Source organism: Saccopteryx bilineata, chromosome 3 (genome assembly GCF_036850765.1).
Source record: "Saccopteryx bilineata isolate mSacBil1 chromosome 3, mSacBil1_pri_phased_curated, whole genome shotgun sequence".
NCBI lineage: Eukaryota > Metazoa > Chordata > Mammalia > Chiroptera > Emballonuridae > Saccopteryx > Saccopteryx bilineata.
In genome coordinates, this window is record NC_089492.1 from 276,398,381 (window position 1) to 276,404,419 (window position 6,039).

The following is a 6,039-nucleotide window of genomic DNA, read 5'->3' on the forward strand; positions in this document are numbered from 1 at the left end:
GCATAGATGCAAAAATTCTCAGAACACTAGCAAACCAAATCTGGCCACATAAATAAAAATAATTGGACACTATGGGATTTATCCTAGGAATGCAAGGTTGATTTAAAATCTGATAATTAATGCAATACACCATATTAGTAGAATAAAGTATGAAAACCACATGATCATCAATAGATGCAGAAAACATATTTAACAAAATTCGACACCCCTTACCCTGGCCAGATAGCTCGTTTGGTTAGAGCAGGGGTCCCCAAACTGCGGCCCCCTGAGGCCATTTATCCAGCCTCACCACACTTCCGGAAGGGGCACCTCTCTTTCATTGGTGGTCATTGAGAGGAGCACATTGACCATCTCATTATCCAAAAGCAGGCCCATAGTTCCCATTGAAATACTGGTCAGTTTGTTGATTTAAATTTACTTGTTCTTTATTTTAACTATTATATTCTCGTTTTGTTTTTTTACTTTAAATAAAATAAGATATGTGCAGTGTGCATAGGGATTTGTTCATAGTTTTTTTTGTGTGTGTTTTTTTGTTGTTTTTTTTACAAAGACAGAGAGAGGGATAGATAGGGACAGACAGACAGGAACGGAGAGATGAGAAGCATCAATCATTAGTTTTTCCTTGCGCATTGCAACACCTTAGTTGTTCATTGATTGCTTTCTCATATGTGCCTTGACCGTGGGCCTTCAGCAGACCGAGTAACTCCTTGCTCAAGCCAGCGACCCTGGGTCTAAGTGGGTGAGCTTTTTGCTCAATCCAGATGAGCCCCTTTTCGCTCAAATCAGATGAGCCCGCGCTCAAGCTGGCAACCTCGGGGCCTCGAACCCGGGTCCTCTGCATCCCATTCTGACGCTCTATCCACTGCGCCACCGCCTGGTCAGGCTGTTCATAGTATTTTTTATAGTCCAGCCCTCCAACGATCTGAGGGACAGTGAACTGGCCCCCTGTGTAAAATGTTTGTGGACCCCTGGGTTAGAGCACAGAGGTTGCTGGTTCAATCCCTGGTCAGGATACATGCAGGAACCAGATAAGTGTTTGTGTCCCTCTCCCCCCTACCTCTCTAAAATCACATTAAAAAAAAAATTAACACCCCTTCATGATTAAAAAAAAAACCTCAACAAATAGGAAGAAAAGGGAAGTTTTTCACATGATAAACAGCATCTATGAAAAACCCACTTAATTGTGAAATATCAAAAGCTTTTCCCACTCCCACCCCTGGATCAGAAACAAGACAGGGATATCTATTCCTTCCATTTCTGTTCAACATGGTGCTAGGGGTTCTAGTCAGGGCAATTAGGCAAGAAAATGAAGTTAAAGGCATCCAGAAGGGAGGAATGAACACTAGTTCCATTTGCAGATAACATAATCTCTTATAAAGAAAATCCTTAAGTCAGTTTGATAAAGTGGATACTTTATAAAAAAAAAAGTCCTAAGTAATCCATTAAAGCATATAAAACTAATGAGTTTGGTAAGGTTGTCGGATACAATCTCAACATACAAAAATCTGTTATAGGCACTGGCCAGGTTTTTCAGTCGGTTAGAGCTTCATCCCGACATGCCAAGGTTGTGGGTTTGATCCTAGGTCAAGTCAGGGCATATACAAGAATCAACCAATGACAGCACGAATAAGTGGAACAACAGGTCAATGTCTTTCTCTCTTCTTTTGTTTTCTTTACAGGGACAGAGAGAGAGAGAGTCAGAGAGAGGGATAGATAGGGACAGACAGACAGGAATGGAGAGAGATGAGAAGCATCAATCATCAGTTTTTCATTGCGACACCTTAGTTGTTCATTGATTGCTTTCTCATATGTGCCTTGACCATGGGCCTTCAACTGACCAAGTAACCCCTTGCTTGAGCCAGCGACCTTGGATCCAAGCTGGTGACCTTTGCTCAAACCAGATGAGCCCGTGCTCAAGCTGGAAACCTCGGAGTCTTGAACCTGGGTCCTCGGCATCCCAGTCCGACACTCTAGCCACTGCACCACTGCCTGGTCAGGCTCTGTCTTCCTCTCTTAAAAAGAAAACACAATAAATACAAATTAAAAAAAAAAAAACTACACCTCGCCTGGCCTGTGGTGGCGCAGTGGCTAACGTGTTAACCTGGAACGCTGAGGTCACAGGTTTGAAACCCTGGGCTTGCCTGGTCAAGGCACATACAACAAGCAATCAGTGAACAACTAAAGTGGAGCAACTATGAGTGATACTTCTCACTCTCCCCCCTTCTCTCTGTAAAATCAATAAATAAAATCTTTTAAAACACACACACACAAAAAAACTACACCTCACACCCTACTTAAGAAGTCTCTAAGGAAATCCAGAGACAATAGGGAGACAAAGGCAAAGACCTAGAGAAAGTTTAAAAAGAAAGTCAGTTGTACTTCTATACTTCAGCAATGAACAAGCCAAAAAATAAAAGTAAGAAAATTTAGTTTATAATAACCTCAAAAATAAAATACTTAGGAATAATTTTTTTTTTTTATATTTTTCTGAAGCTAGAAACGGGGAGGCAGTCAGACTCCTGCATGCACCCGACCGGGATCCACCCAGCACGCCCACCAGGGGGCGATGCTCTGCCCATCTGGGGCGTTGCTCTGTTGCGACCAGAGCCACTGTAGCGCCTGAGACAGAGGCCATAGAGCCATCCCCAGCGCCCGGGCCATCTTTGCTCCAATGGAGCCTCAACTGCGGGAGGGGGAGAGAGACAGAGAGGAAGGAGAGGGAGAGGGGTGGAGAAGCAGATGGGCGCCTCTCCTGTGTGCCCTGGCCGGGAATTGAACCCAGGACTTCTGCATGCCAGGCCGACGCTCTACCACTGAGCCAACTGGCCAGGGCCAGGAATAAATTTAACAAGTGCAAAACTTGCATTCTGATAGCTACAAAGCATCATTGAAAGAAGTTAAAGAATAAGTAAAGAGGCCCTAGCTGGTTGGCTCAGTGGTAGAGCATTGACCAGGCATGGGTAAGTCCCTGGTTTGATTCCTAGTCAGAGCACACAGGAGAGGTGGCTATCTGCTTCTTTCCCCCTTCCCCTTCTCTCTCTTCTCCCACAGTCATAGCTTAATTGATTCAAGTGCATTGGCTCCAGGTGCTGAGGATGGCTCCATGGAGCCCCCAGCTCAGGCACTAAAAATAGCTCAGTTATGAGCATCATCCCCAGATGGAGTTGCTGGGTGGATTCCAGTTGGGGCACATGGGGGAGTCTTTCTCTGTATCTCCCCTCCTCTCACTTAAATAATAAAAAGACATCTCATGTTCATGGATTGAAAGACTTACTAGTGTTAAGATGCCAATAATCCCCAAATTAATTTACAAATTCAATGCAGTTTCCATAAAAATTCTACCTGGCTTCTTTGCAGAAAATTGACAAGCTGATCTTAAATGTCATATGGAAATCCAAGGGACCCAGAATAGCCAAAATCTCAAAAAAAGAAAGTTGGAGGACTCACACATCTGGATTTATAAAAACTTATTAAAAAGCTACAGTAGTCAAGACAAAAATGAGAAAAGACATAGCTCAATGGATTAGAACTGAATGTCTAGTAAGCCCGTATATTTACAGACAATTGATTTTTTTACAAGGTGCCAAGACAAATTCAAGGAAAAAATTTTTCAACAAATGGTCTGGGATAACTGGATATCAAATGCAAAAGAATAAAGTTGGTCCTGACCAGGCAGTGGCGCAGTGGGTGGAGCATCGGACCGGGATGTGGAAGACCCAGGTTCGAGACCCCGAGGTCACCAGCTTGCGCACGGGCTCATCTGGTTTGAGCAAAGTTCACCAGCTTAGACCTAAGGTCACTAGCTCTAGCAAGGGGTCACTTGGTCTGCTGTAGCCCTCCGGTCAAGACACATATGAGAAATCAATCAATGAACAACTAAGGAGCCACAATGAAGAATTGATGTTTCTCATCTCTCCCTTCCTGTCTGTCTGTCCCTATCTGTCCCTTTCTCTGACTCTGTCTCTGCCACACACACACACACACACACACACACACACACACACACACAAAATGAAGTTGGACCTCTAACATCATATACAAATTCTAACTCAATGTATCGAAGACCTAAATACAAGCACTAAAACTATAAAACTCTTAGAAAAAGTGTAGGCATAAATCTTTATGGCCTTAGATAGGCCAAGTTTCTTTTCTTTTCTTTTTTTTTAAATTATTTTAAAGAGGGGAGAGAAAGAGAGAGAGAGAAAGGTGGGACGAACAGGAAAGATCAACTCCCATATGTGCCTTGACCAGGCAAGCCCGGGATTTTGAACCAGCAACCTCAGCATTCTAGGTCAACACTTCATCCACTGCACCACCACAGGTCAGGCACAAATTTCTTAATATGACACCAGAAGCACAAACAATAAAACAAACAAACAAAAAACCCCAGATAAATTGGACTTCATCAAAACTAAACTTTTTTTGCAAAAGATATCAAGAAAGTGAAAAGACAACCCAACCTACAGAATAAGAAATATTTGCAAATCATTTAATTAAATTGTATCCAGAAATAAAATGAACTCAAAAATATAAATAACCCAATTTAAAAATGGACAAAAGATATGATAGATATTTCTCCAAAGATATATTATACAAATAGCCAATAGCTCATGAAGATTCTCAACACCATAGCCACCCTCCAGAGAAATGCAAATCAAAACTACAGTATACCACCTGATACCTACTAGGATGGCGATAATAAAAAAGACATAACAAGTGCTGGCGATAAAGTGGAGAAATTTGAACATTTGCACACTGTTAGTGGCAATGTAAAATGGTGCAGCCACTTTGGAAAAAAGTTTGGCAGTTCCTCAAGAGGTTAAACATAGCCCTGGCCAGGAAGCTCAGTTGGTTAGAGCTTTGTCCCACTATGGCAAAGTTGTGGGTTTGTGCCAGTCAGGGCACATATAAGAAACAATGAATGAATGCATAAATAAGTGGAACAACAAATTGATGTTTCTCTCACTCTAAAATAATTTTTTTTTTTTTTGTATTTTTCTGAAGTTGGAAACGGGGAGGCAGTCAGACTCCTGCATGTGCCTGACCGGGATTCATCGGCATGCCCACCAGGGGGGCGATGTTCTGCCCACCTGGGGCATTGCTCTGTTGCAACCAGAGGCATTCTAGCGCCTGAGGCAGAGGCCATGGAGCCATCCTCAGTGCCCGGGCCAACTTTGCTCCAATGGAGCCTCGGCTGCGGGAGGGGAAGAGAGAGACATAGAGGAAGGAGAGGGGGAGGGGTGGAGAAACAGATGGGCACTTCTCCTGTGTGCCCTGGCCAGGAATCGAACCTGGGACTCCTGCATGCCAGGCCAACGCTCTACCACTGAGCCAACCGGCCAGGGCTAAAATAAAAATTTTTTAAAAGGTTTAAACAGCTCTGGCCAGATAGCTCAGTTGATTGAGTGTCATTTCCAAATGCAAACATTGTGGGTTCAGTATCTGGGTTAGGGCACATATAGGAACAATCAATACCTTTCTGTCTTTCTCTAAAATGAGTAAATAAAAAATATTTTTAAAAAGATTAAACATGAAAAAAAAGAAAAAAGGTTAAACATGGCACCACCCTGCAACCCAAGTAATTCCACCCCTAGGTATAACTTTTTTTTTAAGGACTTTATTAATTTTTCAGAGAGGAGAGAGAGAGAGAGAGAGAGAGAGAGAGAGAGAGAGAGAGAAAGAGGAATAGAGAGCAAGAGAGAGAAGGGGGAGGAGCAGGAAGCATCAACTCCCATATGTGCCTTGACCAGGCAAGCCCAGGGTTTCGAACTGGTGACCTCAGAATTCCAGGTCGATGCTTTATCCACTGCGCCACCACAGGTCAGACCTCCACCCCTAGGTATATACCCAAGAGAACTTAAAAAATATTTCCAGCCTGGCCTGTGGTGGTGCAGTGGATAGGGTGTTGACCTGGAATGCTGAGGTTGCCAGTTTGAAATCCTGAGCTTTCCCAGTCAAGGCACATATGACAAGCAATCAATGAACAACTAAAGTGAAGCAACTATGAGTTGATACTTCTCATTTCCCCCAACTCTTTCT